This window comes from Canis lupus, chromosome 1, assembly GCF_003254725.2.
Source record: "Canis lupus dingo isolate Sandy chromosome 1, ASM325472v2, whole genome shotgun sequence".
NCBI classification, from domain to species: Eukaryota; Metazoa; Chordata; class Mammalia; order Carnivora; family Canidae; genus Canis; species Canis lupus.
In genome coordinates this window covers 2,916,146-2,939,794 of record NC_064243.1, presented here as the reverse complement: position 1 = coordinate 2,939,794, position 23,649 = coordinate 2,916,146, and the positions used below count along the sequence as shown (strand labels likewise).

At 45.1% G+C, this 23,649-nt stretch overlaps 1 long non-coding RNA gene across 1 annotated transcript; it reads left to right on the top strand.

Moving 5' to 3' along the window:
* The first annotated feature begins 3,779 nt into the window (after positions 1 to 3,779).
* On the top strand, positions 3,780 to 17,709 carry LOC118351171 (uncharacterized). Its single transcript, XR_004806144.2, has 3 exons — positions 3,780 to 3,930; positions 10,156 to 10,309; positions 14,597 to 17,709. It is a non-coding gene; the product is annotated as an uncharacterized LOC118351171 (long non-coding RNA).
* Positions 17,710 to 23,649: the final 5,940 nt, after the last annotated feature.

The window sequence follows — 23,649 nt, the reverse complement described above, 5'->3', positions numbered from 1 at the left end:
TTAATGAATGAAAATGGTGGTGGTATTTGAAGAGGAAAGTCAAAGGCACACATAAAAGAGGCAGATAACAGGAACAGAAATTAATGGGAGTAACCTGGAGAATGATAGCTTTACAATAATTCTGTTTTGAGAGGAGGTAAGAACATTGTGAAGGGATCAAGTGTCTTATTCACAGCTTACTCACCCTGATGTGCTGCATCTGACAAGTGATGCTCATGTTTGGATTGGCGCAAGAAAAGATTCCACCCTTATCAGCCAGTTCTATAGAATTGTTTGGAAGCAGCTGCAAACAACAGCATAGAACAAAAAAAGTATTTTATTCCCTTTCTGTTTGGAGATAGAAATAAAGTGTGGTTTGTGGGAAATACAGCAGGGTGGCACCATTGAAAGAAAGCAGTTAACACCAAGCCCTTACATTTCTCTCTGGTATGGAGAGGGTGATGAGGGAGTCTTTCAGGATGGACAGCATCATTCTCGGCACCCGCATGGCACCACCTTTGCGAGCAAGAGGATGGTGTGGTCAATATGGAGGGAGGACGGGGAAGGAAAACCGGCTCCATACTTGCTGTATCACCTGATCCTCTTGAGTCTTCAGTTTTCTCACTACAGATGGGAACAGTGTGACCTCCGCTGGGCATCAGAGCAGCCAGTGGGGACATGGTGGTAGTTATGAACTGAACAGACACATCGCAGTGCTGTTGGTGTGCTTCTTGGAAGTTGTCCAGCTGAAGCTGCAACTAATAGTAATTTGCTTACATAAATCTGTGTGTGTGAGATCAGAGTCCTGTTGAAATCTGCACTGATCCCAGGAGACCCAGCCCTGTTCCCAGGCAGACCTTGTTTCAAACTTCCAGGAGGCAAATATAGGTATAAGGTCAGTTTGGAGAGTTCGCTATAAAATATGTTTATTTATACCTGGACTAGAAAATCTTCTTTCTGTCACTATCAACCCGCTATCAGCCCAGAAGCTGGCTTTTACTGAGGCCTCAAGAGTGTAGTCAGCCTCTCAGGTTTCTCATTCCGCAGTGAATTTGTGAGTCCTGCCACACTGAAGTGAAAAGTAAGTACTTCTGAAGTGTTAAAATACTGCCCAGGATATGCCGATCATCTCCCCCAAACCTGAGGATGTCTTCCATTTACTTGAGAATAAATCATTCCATTTCCACTAGGAATGAGATATCTTCCTCCTGAGGGCACCAGGGCCCGGTGGCTGACACTCATGCTGGGTCACACGTCTTCTATGTGTTTCCTTAACGGACATGTTTGTAGCCTGAGAGCCTGGCCTCACGATGGATGATAGCACCTTAATATTTTTAACTTACTGAGTCCTGTGGCCCTGCACAGTTGAGAAGATCTGACAATTTATTTCCTTTCCTCTCCCACAAACCGTTGGGGTAAAAAAATCCAGAAATCATATCAATCTTTACAAAGGAAGCAAACCACCTTTTCTGAAGTCCTTGGAGCTCCTGCTGAATTAACACTCCGCTGACCATTTTTATTAGCCATTCTCCGAGAGTGTCTGAGGTGCCCCCTGCTGCCGGGCCAGCAAGTGGTGCTCTCGTTTGGAATGGTACAGCAAACTTCCCAAGTGTGGAAGTGTGGGCAGCCCTCACAATTAAGTGCATGAGCCACAGGCCTTTCATATAAAGACCTAGTAGCACTGAGCCTTCCAGAACAAAGGTCACCAGGGCATACGTTCCTTACAGCTGTTGGAACAAATTACACAAACTAGATGATGTGAGACAGCTCTGGAGGCTGGAGGCCCCAAACCAAGGTATCCGCAGGGCCATGCTCTCTGCAAAGGCTCTAGGGGAGGATGCCCTCTGGCCTTGTCCAGCTGCTGCTGATTGCCAGCAATCCTAGGCATCTCATGGCACATGGCTGCATCAGCACAATCTCCATCTTCCTCTCCATGTGGACACTGTGTGTGTTTGTGTCTTCACATGGCATTCTCCCAGTGTCTTTGTTCAAATTCCCCTCTTATAAGTTTACCAGTAATGGGATTTAGAGCCCTCTCTACTCCACTGAGACATCAGCTTCACTTAATTATATCTACAGAGACCCTATTTCCAAATAAGGCTCATTCTGAGGTTGTGGGTGGTATCAATTTGGGGGGACACCATTCAACCCAGCACACATGCCCCCAAGCACAATGAGGGGCCAGCAGGCTCAGCCCCTCCTGCCTTATGTCACTCATGGTGCAGCAAGTGCAGTCTTGGACTTTGCATTCCTACCTTTGGTTGAGGCACAGAATAGTTTTTGGTGCTAAATATTGTGCAGACTCATTATATAAACACTTATCAAGAGTTTACTACATGCCTGTCATTTTGCTAAGCAACATGGAGGGTATGGCAGTGTGTGAAACACAGCCCTTGGCCTCAGTGGGCTTTCACTATTTTCCCTAATGAGCTTCATTGACTATTCATTGTAAAACCAGCGGTGAGGAGAGGCATTCTTTGACAGTTCTTCCAATTACTGATATTTGTTATTTGGTTCCCTGTAGCCACACACACACACACACACACACAAATTCTCTAAATTAATAATTTTTTAAAGTGTCCATGTCATGAGAAATATAAAAGGTTTCTCTGCAGATCCTGGGCCCGTGGAAATAGCAGCTCTGAGCATGAAAGGCTGAGCCTCCATGAATTTCTGATTGGTCCTTTTGTCTCAAAATACTTGGAGGGAGATGATGGGGAGGCAGTATTTCTAAAGACAATACAGTGTTTTGAGATAGCCCACCCCTCATTCTGTTCAAATACAAAGGAAAAGGAAAGGTTACAAACCTGAAGTAATGTAAGGGGAAACCTAGGCTCTGAAAATAGCACAAAGAATCAGGGTAATGGCCCATTGTTTCGGTAGTTCCCTGAATTCTTGCAAAGAGGCAGCAAGGAAATACCTATCAATAGAAACTCAGTTATTAAGCTTCTTATTAAATTGAATAACCAGAGAACAAGTTAATGCTAATTGCATTTTTTTATTAGACCCGAAGTCTTGGCCATTGTTCACAGCCCTTGATCATTCAGAGTCATATCCATATCAATAAATTAATACAAATCCAATTCATGTGCATTCTCTCTGTCCATTCCTGTTTTCTTTCTCTTCCCATCTGCTTTCCTTCCTTCCTTCCTACTTTTCTCTCAATTGTATTTTTGTTCACTTTGCCTTCTTTCCCACAATTGCCCTTAGGCCCAGCCAGTTTTCTGTAGTCATTAACATTTCGTGGTCCCACAGCGTCACTAGCCCAGTGCTTCTGAAATGTCAGCATGCCCACAAATGAACTGTGAGTCTTGTGGAAATGCAGATCTTGTCTCAGTAACTCTGGAGCAAGCCTGGGAATCTGCATCCTTGACAAGCTCCTCTGAGTGGCCCACACAGAGAGCAAAGACAGGGATTTCTGGATGAGACTCCGCCCTCCCCCCCACACACACACACACTCACCAGCACCCTTGTGATGTTCAAATGTTGTTCCTTTCCTTTCAGGGAGGAGAAGATACCAAGGAGGTAGGTAGTAGGCAAGGGGAGATGTGAGGGCATGGAAGAGGTAGCCTCTGGAGGGAGCATCCTGGCTGGATTTACTTCTTTCCACATTAGGAATCCAACAGGTGACTGGCCGAGGGGATGAAATGAACAGCTACAAAACAAGGCCTTCACAGAACTCTGGATGGAGACCCTAGAGTATTCTCTGAATTCACATACTACCAGCGGATTGGTGGGCTCCATCCATGTACTTCCCATTGCTGTGATTATAACCATTCCCTGAGGGGGGGAGGAGCAAGATGGCGGAGGAGTAGGGTCCCCAAATCACCTGTCTCCACCAAACTACCTAGAAAACCTTCCAATCATCCTGAAAATCTATGAATTCGGCCTGAGGTTTAAAGAGAGACCAGCTGGAATGCAACAGTGAGAAGAGTTCGTGCTTCTATCAAGGTAGGAGACGGGAAAAAGAAATAAAGGAACAAAGGCCTCCAAGGGGGAGGGGCCCGCGAGGAGCCGGGCTGAGGCCGGGGCGAGGGTCCCCAGGACAGGAGAGCCCCGTCCCGGAGACGCAGGAGCTGCACCGACCTTCCCGGGCGGAAAGAGGCTCCAGGGAGGTGGAGCAGGACCCGGGAGGGCGAGGATGCCCTCGGGCTCCCGGGGACAGTAACAGCAACTGCGCACCCAGGAGAGTGCGCCGAGCTCCCTAAGGGCTGCAGCGCGCACGGCGGGACCCGGCGGGACCCGGAGCAGCTGGAGGGGCTCGGGCGGCGGCTCCGCGGAGGGGGCTGCGCGGCCCCGGGAGCAGCTCGGAGGGGCTCGGGCAGAGGAAGAGGCTCCGTGCAGAGGGGGCTGCGCGGTTCCAGGAGCAGCTCGGAGGGGCTCGGGCGGCGGCTCCGCGGAGGGGGCTGCGCGGCCCGGGAGCGCGAATCCACCAGCGCAGGCTCCGGAGCACAGGGCGCCGGGACACAGCCCCGGATCCCGCCTCCCCCGGGACAGGCAGAGGCCGGGAGGGCCCAGGACAGCGAGGACGCTCCTGCCCCAGCTGAGCACATCAGCGGCCCCGCCCCGGAGCCTCCAGGCCCTGCAGACGGAGTTCCTGCCGGAGCTGAATCCAGGTTTCCAGAGCTGCCCCGCCACTGGGGCTGTTCCTCCTGCGGCCTCAGGGGGTAAACAACCCCCACTGAGCCCTGCACCAGGCAGGGGCACAGCAGCTCCCCCAACTGCTAACACCTGAGAATCAGCACAGCAGGCCCCTCCCCCAGAAGACCAGCTAGACTGACTGACAACTTCCAGGAGAAGCCAAGGGACTTAAAGAACACAGAATCAGAAGATACTCCCCGGTGGTTCTTCTTCTTTTTTTTTGTTGTTGTTTTGTTTTGCTTTTTGATTTGTTTCCTTCCCCCACCCCCTTTTTTTCTCCTTTCTTTTCTTTCTCTTTTTCTTCTCTCTCTTTTTTTTTTTTTCGTTTTTTTTTCTTCCCTTTTTTTCTCTCTTTCTCTTTTCTTTCCTTCTTTCTTTCCTCTCTTTTTCTCTTTTTCCCAATACAACTTGCTTTCGGCCACTCTGCACTGAGCAAAATGACTAGAAGGAAAACCTCACCTCAAAAGAAAGAATCAGAAACAGTCCTCTCTCCCACAGAGTTACAAAATCTGGATTACAATTCAATGTCAGAAAGCCAATTCAGAAGCACTATTATACAGCTACTGGTGGCTCTAGAAAAAAGTATAAAGGACTCAAGAGACTTCATGACTGCAGAATTTAGAGCTAATCAGGCAGAAATTAAAAATCAATTGAATGAGATGCAATCCAAACTAGAAGTCCTAACGACGAGGGTTAACGAGGTGGAAGAACGAGTGAGTGACCTAGAAGACAAGTTGATAGCAAAGAGGGAAACTGAGGAAAAAAGAGACAAACAATTAAAAGACCATGAAGATAGATTAAGGGAAATAAACGACAGCCTGAGGAAGAAAAACCTACGTTTAATTGGAGTTCCCGAGGGCGCCGAAAGGGACAGAGGGCCAGAATATGTATTTGAACAAATTCTAGCTGAAAACTTTCCTAATCTGGGAAGGGAAACAGGCATTCAGATCCAGGAAATAGAGAGATACCCCCCTAAAATCAATAAAAACCGTTCAACACCTCGACATTTAATTGTGAAGCTTGCAAATTCCAAAGATAAAGAGAAGATCCTTAAAGCAGCAAGAGACAAGAAATCCCTGACTTTTATGGGGAGGAGTATTAGGGTAACAGCAGACCTCTCCACAGAGACCTGGCAGGCCAGAAAGGGCTGGCAGGATATATTTAGGGTCCTAAATGAGAAGAACATGCAACCAAGAATACTTTATCCAGCAAGGCTCTCATTCAAAATGGAAGGAGAGATAAAGAGCTTCCAAGACAGGCAGCAACTAAAAGAATATGTGATCTCCAAACCAGCTCTGCAAGAAATTTTAAGGGGGACTCTTAAAATTCCCCTTTAAGAAGAAGTTCAGTGGAACAGTCCACAAAAACAAAGACTGAATAGATATCATGATGACACTAAACTCATATCTCTCAATAGTAACTCTGAATGTGAACGGGCTTAATGACCCCATCAAAAGGCGCAGGGTTTCAGACTGGATAAAAAAGCAGGACCCATCTATTTGCTGTCTACAAGAGACTCATTTTAGACAGAAGGACACCTACAGCCTGAAAATAAAAGGTTGGAGAACCATTTACCATTCGAATGGTCCTCAAAAGAAAGCAGGGGTAGCCATCCTTATATCAGATAAACTAAAATTTACCCCAAAGACTGTAGTGAGAGATGAAGAGGGACACTATATCATACTTAAAGGATCTATTCAACAAGAGGACTTAACAATCCTCAATATATATGCCCCGAATGTGGGAGCTGCCAAATATATAAATCAATTATTAACCAAAGTGAAGAAATACTTAGATAATAATACACTTATACTTGGTGACTTCAATCTAGCTCTTTCTATACTCGATAGGTCTTCTAAGCAAAACATCTCTAAAGAAACGAGAGCTTTAAATGATACACTGGACCAGATGGATTTCACAGATATCTACAGAACTTTACATCCAAACTCAACTGAATACACATTCTTCTCAAGCGCACATGGAACTTTCTCCAGAATAGACCACATATTGGGTCACAAATCGGGTCTGAACCGATACCAAAAGATTGGGATTGTCCCCTGCATATTCTCGGACCATAATGCCTTGAAATTAGAACTAAATCACAACAAGAAGTTTGGAAGGACCTCAAACACGTGGAGGTTAAGGACCATCCTGCTAAAAGATAAAAGGGTCAACCAGGAAATTAAGGAAGAATTAAAAAGATTCATGGAAACTAATGAGAATGAAGATACAACCGTTCAAAATCTTTGGGATGCAGCAAAAGCAGTCCTAAGGGGGAAATACATCGCAATACAAGCATCCATTCAAAAACTGGAAAGAACTCAAATACAAAAGCTAACCTTACAGATAAAGGAGCTAGAGAAAAAACAGCAAATAGATCCTACACCCAAGAGAAGAAGGGAGTTAATAAAGATTCGAGCAGAACTCAACGAAATCGAGACCAGAAGAACTGTGGAACAGATCAACAGAACCAGGAGTTGGTTCTTTGAAAGAATTAATAAGATAGATAAACCATTAGCCAGCCTTATTAAAAAGAAGAGAGAGAAGACGCAAATTAATAAAATCATGAATGAGAAAGGAGAGATCACCACCAACACCAAGGAAATACAAACGATTTTAAAAACATATTATGAACAGCTATACGCCAATAAATTAGGCAATCTAGAAGAAATGGACGCATTCCTGGAAAGCCACAAACTACCAAAACTGGAACAGGAAGAAATAGAAAACCTGAACAGGCCAATAACCAGGGAGGAAATTGAAGCAGTCATCAAAAACCTCCCAAGACACAAGAGTCCAGGGCCAGATGGCTTCCCAGAAGAATTTTATCAAACGTTTAAAGAAGAAATCATACCTATTCTCCTAAAGCTGTTTGGAAAGATAGAAAGAGATGGAGTACTTCCAAATTCGTTCTATGAAGCCAGCATCACCTTAATTCCAAAGCCAGACAAAGACCCCGCCAAAAAGGAGAATTACAGACCAATATCCCTGATGAACATGGATGCAAAAATTCTCAACAAGATACTGGCCAATAGGATCCAACAGTACATTAAGAAAATTATTCACCATGACCAAGTAGGATTTATCCCTGGGACACAAGGCTGGTTCAACACCCGTAAAACAATCAATGTGATTCATCATATCAGCAAGAGAAAAACCAAGAACCATATGATCCTCTCATTGGATGCAGAGAAAGCATTTGACAAAATACAGCATCCATTCCTGATCAAAACTCTTCAGAGTGTAGGGATAGAGGGAACATTCCTCGACATCTTAAAAGCCATCTATGAAAACCCCACAGCAAATATCATTCTCAATGGGGAAGCACTGGGAGCCTTTCCCCTAAGATCAGGAACAAGACAGGGATGTCCACTCTCACCACTGCTATTCAACATAGTACTGGAAGTCCTAGCCTCAGCAATCAGACAACAAAAAGACATTAAAGGCATTCAAATTGGCAAAGAAGAAGTCAAACTCTCCCTCTTCGCCGATGACATGATACTCTACATAGAAAACCCAAAAGCCTCCACCCCAAGATTGCTAGAACTCATACAGCAATTCGGTAGCGTGGCAGGATACAAAATCAATGCCCAGAAGTCAGTGGCATTTCTATACACTAACAATGAGACTGAAGAAAGAGAAATTAAGGAGTCAATCCCATTTACAATTGCACCCAAAAGCATAAGATACCTAGGAATAAACCTCACCAAAGATGTAAAGGATCTATACCCTCAAAACTATAGAACACTTCTGAAAGAAATTGAGGAAGACACAAAGAGATGGAAAAATATTCCATGCTCATGGATTGGCAGAATTAATATTGTGAAAATGTCAATGTTACCCAGGGCAATATACACGTTTAATGCAATCCCTATCAAAATACCATGGACTTTCTTCAGAGAGTTAGAACAAATTATTTTAAGATTTGTGTGGAATCAGAAGAGACCCCGAATAGCCAGGGGAATTTTAAAAAAGAAAACTATAGCTGGGGGCATCACAATGCCAGATTTCAGGTTGTACTACAAAGCTGTGGTCATCAAGACAGTGTGGTACTGGCACAAAAACAGACACATAGATCAGTGGAACAGAATAGAGATCCCAGAAGTGGACCCTCAACTTTATGGTCAACTAATATTCGATAAAGGAGGAAAGACTATCCATTGGAAGAAAGACAGTCTCTTCAATAAATGGTGCTGGGAAAATTGGACATCCACATGCAGAAGAATGAAACTAGACCACTCTCTTGCACCATACACAAAGATAAACTCAAAATGGATGAAAGATCTAAATGTGAGACAAGATTCCATCAAAATCCTAGAGAAGAACACAGGCAACACCCTTTTTGAACTCGGCCATAGTAACTTCTTGCAAGATACATCCACGAAGGCAAAAGAAACAAAAGCAAAAATGAACTATTGGGACTTCATCAAGATAAGAAGCTTTTGCACAGCAAAGGATACAATCAACAAAACTCAAAGACAACCTACAGAATGGGAGAAGATATTTGCAAATGACGTATCAGATAAAGGGCTAGTTTCCAAGATCTATAAAGAACTTATTAAACTCAACACCAAAGAAACAAACAATCCAATCATGAAATGGGCAAAAGACATGAACAGAAATCTCACAGAGGAAGACATAGACATGGCCAACATGCATATGAGAAAATGCTCTGCATCACTTGCCATCAGGGAAATACAAATCAAAACTACAATGAGATACCACCTCACACCAGTGAGAATGGGGAAAATTAACAAGGCAGGAAACAACAAATGTTGGAGAGGATGCAGAGAAAAGGGAACCCTCTTACACTGTTGGTGGGAATGTGAACTGGTGCAGCCACTCTGGAAAACTGTGTGGAGGTTCCTCAAACAGTTAAAAATAGACCTGCCCTACGACCCAGCAATTGCACTGTTGGGGATTTACCCCAAAGATACAAATGCAATGAAACGCCGGGACACCTGCACCCCGATGTTTCTAGCAGCAATGTCCACAATAGCCAAACTGTGGAAGGAGCCTCGGTGTCCAACGAAAGATGAATGGATAAAGAAGATGTGGTTTATGTATACAATGGAATATTACTCAGCTATTAGAAATGACAAATACCCACCATTTGCTTCAACGTGGATGGAACTGGAGGGTATTATGCTGAGTGAAGTAAGTCAGTCGGAGAAGGACAAACATTATATGTTCTCATTCATTTGGGGAATATAAATAATAGTGAAAGGGAAAATAAGGGAAGGGAGAAGAAATGTGTGGGAAATATCAGAAAGGGAGACAGAACGTAAAGACTGCTAACTCTGGGAAACGAACTAGGGGTGGTAGAAGGGGAGGAGGGCGGGGGGTGGGAGTGAATGGGTGACGGGCACTGGGTGTTATTCTGTATGTTAGTAAATTGAACACCAATAAAAAATAAATAAATAAAAAAAATAACCATTCCCTGATCACTTCCTGGGACCAATAAATGTCTAATTGAACCACTGCCAAGGCATATAAAGGATATTTGAGAAGTTAATGAGACATCTTGTTCTCTAGGATCAGGAGTTTCTCTGTTTGAAAGCCCACCACCCACCATCATTCATGATAAAGTCATGTAGGGAAAAAGAAGAAAGACTGAAAAATCCAGTTAACTGTTGCGGATGAGGGTGTGTATCCATGAACTGCACAGTGTGACCACCAGGACTTCAACGTGAGTCTCTACTTGGTTTGCTTCTTGGCTGCTTAGGTTGTGCTCTCAAGGGCCAGGCCCTCTGCAGTGGTGCATTTAAGCTGCTGGCAGCATTTACAGCCTGTGACATTTTAAGTCCAAGTGATAGGGCAATACTTAAGCACTGAAAATTTAAAATAATCTGTTTGATGACAGATCCCTTCCCTTTCAGTACAGTGATAGTGTCTTTAAATTTCTTTAGGATTCTTTCTTCATATTAACAATCAAGTGACTACTATGTTATAGTTGTTATAGTTGATGCAATTTGCAAATGGCTATAAAATAAACACACACAGTAATTATTATTTTGCTTTTCCTCATACTATTCCGATAGTAAGTCTGGGCCATTCTTGGCTGCTGCAGTAGGAACAAGTCATCAAAATTCGTCCCTTTCATCTGCTTCGGATTGAGTACTTGGGGCCAAGACCCCAGGCTGAAACTTTTATGCAACTACATGTCTCATATTTTCTGGGAGAGTTGTAATTTCAGAGACTCTGCTTTGTTATTTTTATCCATTCAAGTTTGCCAGGTCGTGAGTCTCCTTTTGTTATAGGACATCTTCTCTAAGGGTGTGTCCCTGGCAAAGAGGTATGTTAGGCCTTTAGTCAAGAAGCCTGATGAGAGAGTATAGACAGATCAAAACAAGTCTGTCCTTACAACTTCAAGGATGTACTGATGGTGCATCCATGATGCCATCTGCTCATGTAAGAGAGAAGTTTGCAATAACAAGTGGGTGAATGGGATATTTAAATGGTAAAAAGTGAAGTAAAAAATACTTTATTTTGAAGTTTAGGTGCTGGATATTTTTGTGTTCCTTTAAATATTTTTTAATCTTATTCTGGGACAAAATTAAATTACTTGGAAACATTTGATCCTTTCGGGTCTTGCTTTGAAGCTGCGTCAGGCAGAACCCAAACCATGCCTGGTTCAGGGCCAATGGGCCTCACTTCTGAGAGAGTAGCCTGTGAGTCCACTCAGTGCTCCAAGCCTCGTTAACATGAGTTACTTCATGGTCGGTGAATGCTGAGAATTTTTCTGATGGATCTTTCTGGTGGTTCTTTCCTGGCATTACATGCATGTGCTGATCAGTACACAGCTGAGACCAAGACGGAGCTTCTACTGACTTCTGTGCCTCTCTCCTCTCTGGTACATTGCCCTGGGAGTTCTAGGCCTTAGCCTCCCCAATTTCTCAATGCGTGTGGTCCTCAGGGAGACCACTGGGTGCTGCTTGGGCTCTCCCTCTGGGCATTGCAACCTGCCCAGTCTCTTCAGGCAGTGAGCCGGGGGCAGTCGTAGGGACCAACTTGCTTGTTTCCCTTCACACAGGAATCACTACCCTGTTGTGCTTATCATCCAGTGTCTGAAAACCCTTGTTTCTTGTGTCTTGTCCAAGTTAAAGGGGTAGGGTGTATCTGGTGACCATTGCTCTATCACAAGAGAAGCTGCTTCACCAGTTTCCATCCTCGATCCACTCAGGATCATCCATGTTACAGTGGCTCTCTTTCACTCCTTCTGGCTACCTTGCTGTGGTTCTGCTCAATTCTGCCTCGTACAAACTGCTTCTGAGCTCTGCTGCGAGGACTTGCATGAGCCAGGTAGGGAGCTTGGCTGCAGAGATGGCAAGGTAAGCACAGAATGGCTCTGTCTTTGAAAGGCTCAGAGTCCAGCCATGGGGAGTGAGGTTTTTCTTTGGGGGGGCGGGGGGAGGCAAAGAAACAAAAGTAAAGATTCAAGTAAATAACTAACCAGACTAATAAGATCTTACAGAAGACACATGTGCAAAGTGATAGAACACAAAAAAAGGAGTGAAACATTCTGGGGAGGACATGCATGCCAGGCCTTATTTAGAGAGGGGCCTGCTGATTTAGCAGCAGTCCAGACCAAAACCTAAGAGTGCTTGAATCTGACTGTACCAGTCATCTGTGGTCTTCTGGGAGAATTATAGAATGACCCGTGTTCCTAGCTGTGTGTGAAGCCCCATGTGGGGCTCAGACAAAGCCAAGGAGTCAACCTTTCTCAGGGGCCTGTATCCAACTCTTGACATCTGGCTGGAGCCCAGTTAGCCACATGGAGTCCTGGGTGTTGGCCAGCAGTTTGAGGCATACATGGAGAGAGGAAGCCGGCAGGGGGCTCCAGGTCCACTGACTCTTCCACTTGGGGAAAGGGACAGGTGGCAGAGCATCGTGGTGCCTCCTAGCATCCCAAACCCGGCCTTCTCATTGATGCAGCTCGGGGCACCCTGATCACCCTGACGGACAGCCCTTCTCCGTGGATTGGCAGAGGCCAGCTTAAAATTGGTGGTTGGAGAAAGAGCTCAACTGTTCCCTCTTATGAGGGAGCAGCATAGGGAATCGAGACCGAAAGAGTAGAAGTTAGCCAGGGGGTCGAGGGAGGGAAAGACATCCAGCACAGGAAGTGGTATGAGTACCCATGCTGCTGTGGCCTCGTCTGGGCACATGAGAAATGAACCAGTGGCCAGCATGTGGGGAGTGGTTTCCGGGTGCTGGGGCTGCTGTGACAACCACAGACTGACCAGCTTACACATCCTCTCACGGGCTGGAGGCTAGAAATCAGGGTCCAGGTGCTGGTGGGGTTGGCTGTTCTCTGGACTTGTGGAAGCAGCCTGTCTCATGCCTCTTTCCTAGCCTCTGACAATCTCTGGTGATCCTTGGCTTATTGACGTTTCTCCCTGACCTCTGCCTTCTTCATACCATCTTCACTGTGTGCATCTGTCTCGGTGTCCAGATTTCCCATTTTTGTGCAGATACCAGTAATGGTGGATTGGGACCCACCCTAGTGGTCTCATTTAAACCTGGTCACCTCTACAAAGATCCTATGTCCAAATAGAGGTCCTGGGAGTTAGGCCATCAACATATCTTGTTTGGTGTGGTGGGGAGACACAATTCAACTCATAATGGGAATATAAGAAACGTTTGGGATGTAAAAGAAAATACTGGTGTTGTGGTTTCATATACTAGGTCGAGAAGCTTAGGGCTCACGGTGAAGGCTCCTGAAACCCCTGAAAGCCTTTCAGCAGAAGAATGACAAAATTGTGTTTTAGAGAACAGCCCTGTCCTGAGCAGGTGAGGCTGGAGCAGGGATGGCAGATCAGAAGCTACATCACCGTGTAGGCCTCAATGCTCTGGGCCTGGGCATGGGCAGTAGTAGTAGGAATAGAAAGCAGGGCATATATTGTGAGAGACATTTTAAAAGCGTGGTAACCCATCAAATGAATTCACAGAGGTATTAAAGTACCTGTCTTGGTGTCTGAGAGGCCAGGGATGGGAAGGTAGGTAATCCAGGTTAGAGGCTTCTAGGCGTTCCCAGGGAGGGATGGTGGCGGCCTTGAAGTACAATTCCAAATACACACCGTGGGACATAGGTAAGACAGGTGGAGAAGACAGCCAGGACACGTGAGTGAGTACAACCTATAGATGGAGGATGGGAAACAGCAGGATCACTGTGTCCACCTGGAAGGGCTGTAACAGGAGGTAAAGAACAAACCAGGGGGTCCTAGTTGGACCTCTGTCTTACATGCTCCTACTAGAGAAGGGGCCACATGAAGTGTGTATACTCAGACAGGGGCACACTCACAGACTTATTCTGATGTCCCTGGAAGTGTTGTGTTTTTAGGCCACTTTTTGAAAGTCACACAAGGTATGACCCAAGAGCATCTGAAGCACATTGCGAGGGTTAATCTTATATGTCAACCTGGCTGGGCCGTGGTGCCCAAGTATTTGGTCCAACATTTTTCTGAATGTCCTGTGCAGGTGTTTTTTGAATAAAATTAACATTTAAATCATTTAACATTTAACAGACTGAGAAAAGCAGATTTCCCTGCATTATGTGATGGGTCTTATCTAATCAGTTAAAGGCCTTAATGGAAAAGGACTGACCTTCTGAAAAGAAGAAATTCTGCCAGCTGTCGGACTCACCTGCAACACCAACTTGTGCTGGGTCTCCAGCCTGCCATCCGATTGCAGATGCTGTACTTACCAGCCTCATGATCATCACTTAGATCACTAGCTGTATACACACACATCCTGTTGGCTCTATTTCTCTGGAGAGCCCTAATACACACATCACCTTGGTTGGTTCTAAATGTAGTGCTGTTTCCTCAGCCCAAAATGAGAACATGGATTGAAAGTTTTAAAAAAGCAACATTAAAAAAAAAAACAAAAAAACAATACATTGAAAATACGTTTTGGGTGTTAGGACTTTGTAGCACCAAGAAATAACACTTATCACGTCTCCTTTGCTTTCCTGCAGCTCATGGATGTTCCCTCGGCAGAGGCCCAGGACCCCGGGGAGAGGGCGAGAGCCCAGCACTGCCCAGGACACCTTCTTGTTGAGATGAAGGATCTGTGTTTTCCAAGCACTCGAGTTGCTCAGTCACCGAAGGCAGAGTTGACCAAGTGCCTGCATGTCAAGCTGCTGTCTTTAGCCTGTGCTTGTCCTGAGAAGTAGGCAGAGGCAGAGTGCAGCGAGTGGGCATGGTGTTCAGCTCGTCTCATTGTATCTCTAAGGAGAGGACTTCAGAACGAGGACCAGTGGCAGGTATCTCAGTTGGGAGAGGACACGGTTACACCGAAGCAGCAGCGGGCCTAACTAATAAGACACCTAACCAGGACAGTGAAGTGCATGCACAGTGCCATAAAAATACCTCCTGGACCCAGCCATCGGGAAGCGTGGACAGAGATGCTGGAGGTGGGAACAGGAGGGTACGCTGTCTTCTGAGGTTTTGTTTTTATTTTATTTATTTTTTTCATCTAAATTCAATTAATGTATAATGTATTTTTAGTTTCAGAGGTTTTGGAGTTTCAGGGATTCATCCTTCTTCTATAACATCCAGTGCTCATTTCATCACGTGCCCTCCTTCATTCCCATCTTCTGAGGTTTTAAAACATCCTCAGTCCAGGAAACTGTGAGGACCAGACGTGACCTTTGCCAGCTGGCTCTCCCCATTTTGCTTGGTTCTGAGGTAACTGGCACCATCTGTAATGGTGCAAGGAAGCTACTAGACAAGTTAGAATTCTTAATACTTCCGAGGGTAATGATGATTAATTTGCTTTATTTTGTTTTTAAATTACTGATAGTTTAGAAAAAGCTGGGGAAATCTGGCAAAATATTCAGTCAAGTAGTAAGTGGAAAAGTGTGTGGTGATGGTGTATGCAGTAAGACCTGAATTTTTAAAAATTGTCATGCTCAGCAGTGCATATAGAGTCATAGACATCCATTTATGAATGGTGAGATCCCAGGGATTATTTATTTCTTCATCTTTGCTCATGTGAACTTTCTTCAATGGATTGTATTAATTTGTAATAAGGAAAAATTTACAACCTTCTGAAAGGTAAAAGCTAAAGTTTTTTACAGAAGCTTGAAGCATTTATGTTTCAACACGCTCGCAGCATTAGAAAGGAACTCACGTAAAATGGAGAATATCATGCATAAACACATAACCACTTCTGAATCTCAGAAGGAGGCCCGTCATGACTTGCAACTCTGAAATCCTGATTCTGGAAGTGTCCCCGTCATGGATCAGTCCGTATCAGAATTTCAGTGTGCCACAGCTCGGTGGCCCAGCATTGGGTCAGGGACACCTAGCTGGCACCTACAGTGGTTTACGGTTTGAGGTAAGGCTTCTAGTATCACTATAACCGGTTTTATTTTTTCACCATGAATATATGAAGGAGTGTTTCAAATATGAGAGCAGAATTAAAAATGCAGATACCCTGGCCTCCAGGAAGGCTTGCCATGAGCCCCCAGCCTTTCTGCATGACATTCATGCCCTGGCCCACATGCAGTGGAACCTGAATCAAGAGGCATGGCCCGTTCTCGGTATTTTTTGTCACTGATTGTCACCCTCATTGAGCCTTGGCATGCAGCACTCCTGCCTCTTTATTAAATGCATTTGCACATGTGTGGGGTGTGGCCAGCACCTCGCAGGTTCTGCAAGAATGTTGCTCTGATTGGCAATAAACAGAGTCCTGGGGGCCCTGCCCCCGCCCCCTCCCATTCATGCCCTCTGTCCTGCCCTAGCTATCGGTCCGTGGGTTGTCAATCAGCAAAGTCCCCCTCACCCTGCAAGGCAGTGGTGCAAGAGAAGATGAGCAAAGTCCAGCCATCCACAGAGTACTCTTGGGCTTTACAGGACTCAGCTTGTAGGATCTGAAAATCCATGAGAGATTTTTAACCTCTAAGAGGTAACAGGTAGTCCTGAGAGGAGTCGTGTGAACAGGAATCCTTCTACCAGGCTTTCTCCACTGAGGTCCTGGTGCCAGTGGAGGTGGAGGTGACATGGTGGCAGCATGAGCTGAAGGCACCGACGGCCTGGGGCATCTGCAGGGAAGGTCTCCATCAGGGTCACCTGCACACAGAGCCCTCCACTGGGGGCACATCTCTCCACCAGGGGCACTTGTGGGCACACAGGCACCTGTGGGCACATCTCTCCATCATAGGCACCTTTGGGCACAGCTCTCCACCAGGGGCATTTGGGAGCACACCTCTCCATCACAGGCACCTGTGCGCAAAACCACTGGGAGCTATGGCAGGGGTTCAGACACAGGGTGACATCTACATCACTTTCTCCAGGACCACATGTGGGATCATGCTCCATGATAAGTTTACTTAGAGTTTAGGGTTTCATAGACATTATTTCTTCTCCACTTGAAAATATTATGGACAATACAAACACTAGAAATGTTTGTTAACCTCTTGTACTTCAAGATATCATTTCGTTGTAAATTTTTCAGACTATTTAAACAGGCATTCATCTTCTGTATTTAGAAGAAGGTTTAACTTCCTGTGAAAACTAATCCCTAAACAAAAGCGAAACAACAAGTAGTGCAGTGTGCAGCTGAATTAGTTCCACCTACAGGGGAGACCCAGGCCAGCAGATGGTGCCCTTCTTCTGGGGCCTCCTTCCCAGAGGCCACGAGTGGGCTCCCAGGAGACGCCCGCAGAGCAGCCAGCTGGGCACCTGCCTGATGGCTTCTTTTGTGGTTGGGTAGTTATGGCTCACACACAGCCTTCAGAAATCAGGTCCACCTTCTTCCAAATGTGTAAGCGCAGCAGCCCTCAGCAGTCCAGCTCTGCTCACCGCATAGTTCCTGTCCTGTTGGTTGACAGTGACTAACGCTGTCACTAACGTGGCACTCATCAAAGGCTGAGCTAGCTCAGATAGCTTACCTAAACGTCCAGCTGTCTCTTGATGAGCCAGGGATGTCAGTATGTGAGAGGGTTGGGCAGAAGTCATTGAGAGGAGGGAGAAGGTTCCAACAGAATCTTAAGTGATACAGCTTTTGAATAAATTAGATGTTGTTCTCTAGGTTGGTATGAACGTTAATAATAAAATTATTTCATTTCCCTTTTCTAATTTGAAATTCGGGTTGAAAATGTTTTTAGCACATAAAACATGCATGGTGAGAGGTCTGTACACAGTTAGTCTGCCTCCGAGGGGCTGCCTGCATGGTGATGTCCCGTCAACTCAGAACAGCCGATCCACACCCATGGGAAACACTTTCCTCGTGCGGCATACATTCTACCTCTGGTCCTTCTTTTGGGGAATGCCCCGGATCTCCTTTTCAAAATGCAAGTGTCTGTAAAGGGCTGATTGTCATACTGTCATCAACATTGTTGCTACCATGGCATGACTTGGCAGACTGCTTTTCAGAATGTCAGTTCTCTGGGGATGGTGTTGACGCAGACTTGTACATTTTGTTGGGTATGAAACACTGAGGAATCCTGGTCTTGGGGGAAGGGGAGATGGAGGGGAGCCTCTCAGAAGCCAGGAGGGAATTCGGTGACCTGGGTGAAGGCACCACTGCCTTCTGTTGTGTTGTGTTTGTGTGTTGCAAAGGAAGGCTGTACCCAGAATCACAGGGGATGGGACAAAGGGACCAGCAGTCATCCTACCCTCCTGTCTTTTTATAAAGGGCACATGGGAAAGGAGAGAGACAACACAGGCTAGTGACAGCTCATTGACCATGTCCATGTTGCCAGGTTTGCTTTCATGTTTCATTGATTTTTTTTTCTGATTAAAAATTAGACACTTCTCATTACAGAACATTCAGAGAATACAGAATGGGCACCAAGAATAAAATCAGGGGTGTCTGGGTTGCTTAGTGGGTTAAGTGTCTTACTCTCGATTTTAGCTCAGGTCATGATCTCAGGGTGGTGAGATTGAGCTCCACGTTGGGCTCTCCACAGGGTGCGGTGCTTGCTTAAGATTCTCTCTCTCCGATACCACTTCACACCAGTGAGAATGGGGAAAATTAATAAGACAGGAAACAACAAATGTTGGAGAGGATGTGGAGAAAGGGGAACCCTCTTGCACTGTTGGTGGGAATGTGAACTGGTGCAGCCACTCTGGAAAACTGTGGAGGTTCCTCAAAGAGTTAAAAATAGACCTGCCCTATGACCCAGCAATTGCACTGCTGGGGATTTACCCCAAAGATACAGATGCATTGAAACTCTGGGACACCTGCACCCCGATGTTTATAGCAGCGATGGCCACAAGAGCCAAACTATGGAAGGAGCCTCGATGTTCTTCGACAGATGAATGGATAAAGAAGATGTGGTCTATATATACAATGGAATATTCCTCAGCCATTAGAAATGACAAATACCCACCGTTTGCTTCAATGTGGATGGAACTGGAGGGTATTATGCTGAGTGAAGTAAGTCAATCGGAGAAGGACAAACATTATATGGTTTCTTTCATTCGGAGAATATAAAAAATAGTGAAAGGGATTAAAGGGGAAAGGAGAGAAAATGAGTGGGAAATATCAGAGAGAGTGACAGGACATGAGAGACTCCTAACTCTGGGAAATGAACAAGGAGTAGTGGAAAGGGGAGGTGGGCGGGAAGACGGGGCGACTGGGTGATGGGCACTGAGGGGGGCACTTGACGGGATAAGCACTGGGTGTTATACTACATGTTGGCAAATCGAACTCCAATTAAAAAAAAAAAAGATTATCTTTCTCCCTCTGCCCCTCCACACCTTAAATAAATAAATAAACAAATAAATAAATAAAATCAAAATCCTATGAAAGATGGTTACCCAATGGAGACCAGCAGCTTAGAAGTGACCTTTCAGAACAGCAGAGTGGACAGGCTGGAGGATCCGGGTGACCCTTCTATATTCCAACACCCCCCACGGGCCATGTTTTCTGACATTCTTCTCTCCAGTCCATGGCCAGGTGTTTGAAGCTTTGCCTCTGCTGCTTCTCCACGTTCAAGGACAGAAGGAAAATGGCTGTCCTCTGCTTCATCCTGCAAGTGTTGCTCACTTCTGTCCCCAGGTGGGATCATCCAACCACCAACTTCGGGGAACCCTGGTTCACTGGGAAGTTTAATTGTCATGATGGCCATTTTAAAACCCCAACAAAAGCTTCCTGGATTTGAAAAAACATCCTGTAAGACAAAAATGGTTTTTAAAAAATGTTCTAATTCTACTTTTAAAGGTATTTAATCAAAATAACTTCCTCTTCTAGATAGTCCTTTAGATCCTATGGAATATGCTATGCCACGTTTTAATGAGCATCCCATTTTACCCATGGACTATTGAGATTCTTAAAAAGAATTTTTCTGGGAAATGCCACGGCAGCTTACATGCATCCCAGCAGTACTCCTGCCAAAGCATTGTTTATTTGCTGTAAGTGTTGTGCATCATGGATGAAGACCTTCCCAAAGTGAAGGAATGTGAAGTAAATCTCTTGCTTTAATGTCAAGTCCAGTTTCTTGCTGCATATTTCTCAAAATGAAGCTCTCGTTCTCAATATAATGCTTATTCCACCTTGACTCCAAGAAAGCATTGCTATACATACTTCTGCACTTCTAGTAGGATCTTCCCTTTTTTTCTTTCTTTTTGAACTTGAAATAGATTTTAGGCCTTCCTATGAAAAGAAATGTTTTTAATCTTCAAGCATTGCATTTAGTGGTAGTCATCAGGTGTTACTTCAGAGAGCAACTTGCTGTGAGAGGGAGCTATCTGGTTCACTACATGGTACGTGAAACATGCCAACCAAAATCCTCTTGGGGTACACTCTGCTGTGGTGGCACAAGGAGACCAAATATCTTTAGTTATATCATCAAAGAAACTGAATCATATATGTCCATAAGATGAGATTAGGGAATGGAGGTCAAAGGTGTGGACTTGGCATGACTGGACTAGTGTACCTGGCTATTCCTTTATTTGCTCTTTACCCTCTCTCAGCCGGGGGTGGGGGTGGGTAGGTAAGGGCTGCTCCTACATAGGGTTCTTCTCCCCTCCACTGCTGAGAGTCTTCCTGTGGAGGAGGAGACTGCGAGGTACTATCTGCACCCACCCAGGGGGTGAGGGTCAGTGTAGGGCTCCCAGTGTGTAAGGGACCTGGAGGACCAGAGGCCCTAGGCAGCCTCGGTGTCCAGCATCTGGACAACCTAGCAGAGCTCTGGGGGCCTGCAGCTGGTGCTGGCAGGCCTGGGAGGAGCTGCAGGCTGGCCAGACATCAGGCTGACAGCAGCAAGACACCTTCTAGAAACTGCTCTAGAAATCACCCCAAGAGGGAAGGCACTCTAGTTGCTCTGCCTTGTTCAAGGCCCCTAATCATGACTTGGCCTAATCATGACTTGGCCTAGTGAGGTGAGTTGGGCTGGGCTGACCCAACTGCTGATGCCTTGAAGGACCATACGTGACAGCTGCATCCAGTTTCTAGAAGCTTCATGGTGTGAGCCACAGGGTTGTAAGCAGTATTTTCACATGTTCCCTTTCCTGGATGTGACTCCTAACATCTCAGAAAACAGGCTAGATCTTAATTCTCATACTGGCAATGGAGCAAGATGCCCTCCCCACCTAAACCCTGGGTGGTTACTTTGGCCTCTAAATGCCAGTAGCACTGGTAGCTTCAGCATCTACTCACATTTTCATTAGTGGTCTTGATGATGATGGTGATGACGATGATAAAATACACACAAATTACTATGGCAACCACTGTTAAGTATAGAGTTGAAGGGCGTTACATTCACATGAATGTGCAGCCGTCACCACCGTCCATCTCCAGAACTTTTTCATTATCCCGAACTGAGATTCTTGCTATCTTGTTGTATGAATAATTTCTTTTGTTCTATTTCGTCTTGCCAAATAGACTGTTAATCCTTTGAGAACAGGAAAGAGTGTACACAGGTCCCAGCACGCGTCCCATTTGTAATGGGAACTCCAGTGAATATCTGATGGCTATCAGATGCATCTTTGTGGATGTCTGCTGAGCACTCAGCTTTTCAGCTTCCTCAGGTGCAGAGTCCCTGTGTATTAAACTTGACCACAAATCCCAGGCTGTCACTGACTGGGTCAGTACTGGGTCCCTGACCAACCAGGACCAATAACGGTCACTTTTCAAGGCCTCAGTTTGGGACAGTCTAACTTATTTCAGTATGTGATGGGAAATATAACATTGAACTGAAAAGCTGTGGAGTTCCTAGACTTCAGATAGATGAGACTCTGTGATGAGATGAAAGAGAAAGAAAGAACGTGCGTGTGAGACAATGTGTGTGTGAGGATGTATTTGAGGGGTGCCTGGATGGCTCAGATGATTAAACATATTCCTTGGGCTCAGGTCATGATCTCGAGGTCCCAGGATTGAGTCCCCATTGGGGATCCGGGCTCAGTGGGGAGTCTGCTTCTCCGGCCCCCTCTGCCACAGCTCCCCCTGCTTGTGCACTCTCTCTCTCACAAATGAACACATAAAAAAATACACATTAAGAAAAGAAGAAAGAATGTACTTGAGAGTCTGTTGGCAAATGTATGTGTAATAAAATGTATGAGAGTGTGTATGTAAGAGTGCATATAAAAAAATAAGAGTGCATGTATGTAGGAGTGTGAAGGTGTGAGAATGTGCGTGAGAACTCTGTGTGTAAAAGGGAATTGTGAGTTTGAGAGTTGTATAAGAGAATATATTTGTGAGATAGTGTATATCTGAGAGTATGTGTGAGTGGAAGTATGAAAATATTTGTGAGAATGCATGTATGAGAGACTGGGCTGTGCGTGTGTGATAACGGGGACTGGGCGTGTGACAGAGAGGTGGTGCGTACGTGAGAAAATCATGTGTTGAATGTGAGAGAATGTGAGAGAGTGTGTATGAGAATGTTGTGAGAAGACGTGAGATACTGTCTGCGTGTGTGTGAGAGTATGTGAAAGTGTGTGTGGTAACGTGAAATAGGTTGTGAGCATGGGATTGTGAGTGTGTGCAAGCACGTGAATGAGAATGTAGGAGAGAGTTGTGAGAGAATATGTGTGTGAGGGTGTGTGAGTGGTTGCAAGAGTGAATATGAGGATTGCATATGGGTGTATGTGTTGAAATATGTGAGAATGCATGTATGAAAGAGTACTTGAGTGTAAGTGTGAGGATGTGTATTGGATGAGAGTACACATTTGTGATTATGGAAAAGAATGTAGAAGTGAAAATCTGTATAACAGCACGTATTGAAAGAATGTGCTTGTTAGAATGTGTGTGAAAGAGTACAAGAATGTGAATGTATGTGAGCATGAGAGTGTGTGGGCAAGCGTGTGAAAGAGTGCTTATAGTTATGTGTGGGAGCAAATGTGTGTGAGAGAACATGTTAGAGTGTGTGAAAATATGTAAGAATGTAAGAGGATGAGTGTGAAAGTTGTGTGAGAGAATGTGAGTGTGTTGAGAATGTGAGAGTATATGGAGAGTGGGCTGTGTGTGAGTGAGTGGTTGTGAGTTTGAGTGTGTTTGAGTGTGAGATTATGTGTGAGGGAGAACACATGGGTGAATGTGTGTAACAATATGCATGTGAGTGTGAGAACGTATATGAGAGTGAATGAGAGTCTGTGTATGAGCCTAGTGTGGCAATTAGCCATTTCTTCTGATGCCACTATTTCTTAAAATCATCCCTTTTCACAATTACTTTTTACCTTCTTCCTGTGATTTTAACTGTTTATTCTTCTGTTTTGCCAGAGCACATCTTTGAGAAAAAAAGAGAGAGAGAGAGAGAGAGACTTGCAGACACTAGGAGACTGGCATGTTCAAGTGTCTGCTCTGTCACACCCAACAACAGTTCACCCAGAAATCCAGTGCTGGATGTGAATTGTTTCCCCTCAGAATTTGGACACTGGTCCATTTTTGTCTTTGAGAAGTCCAATGCCATTTTGATTTTGGAACTTTTTAAAAGCTAAGAGTGGCCTATATTTTTTCCCTTCTCTTTCCCCTGGAGGAAATCCTGGGATCCTGCCTTTATCAGCACCATTCTTAAATTGCACGGTTAGGTACTTGATGGAAGTCTGTTCATTGGGCAGATATTTGGTGGGTTCTTTCAGTGTG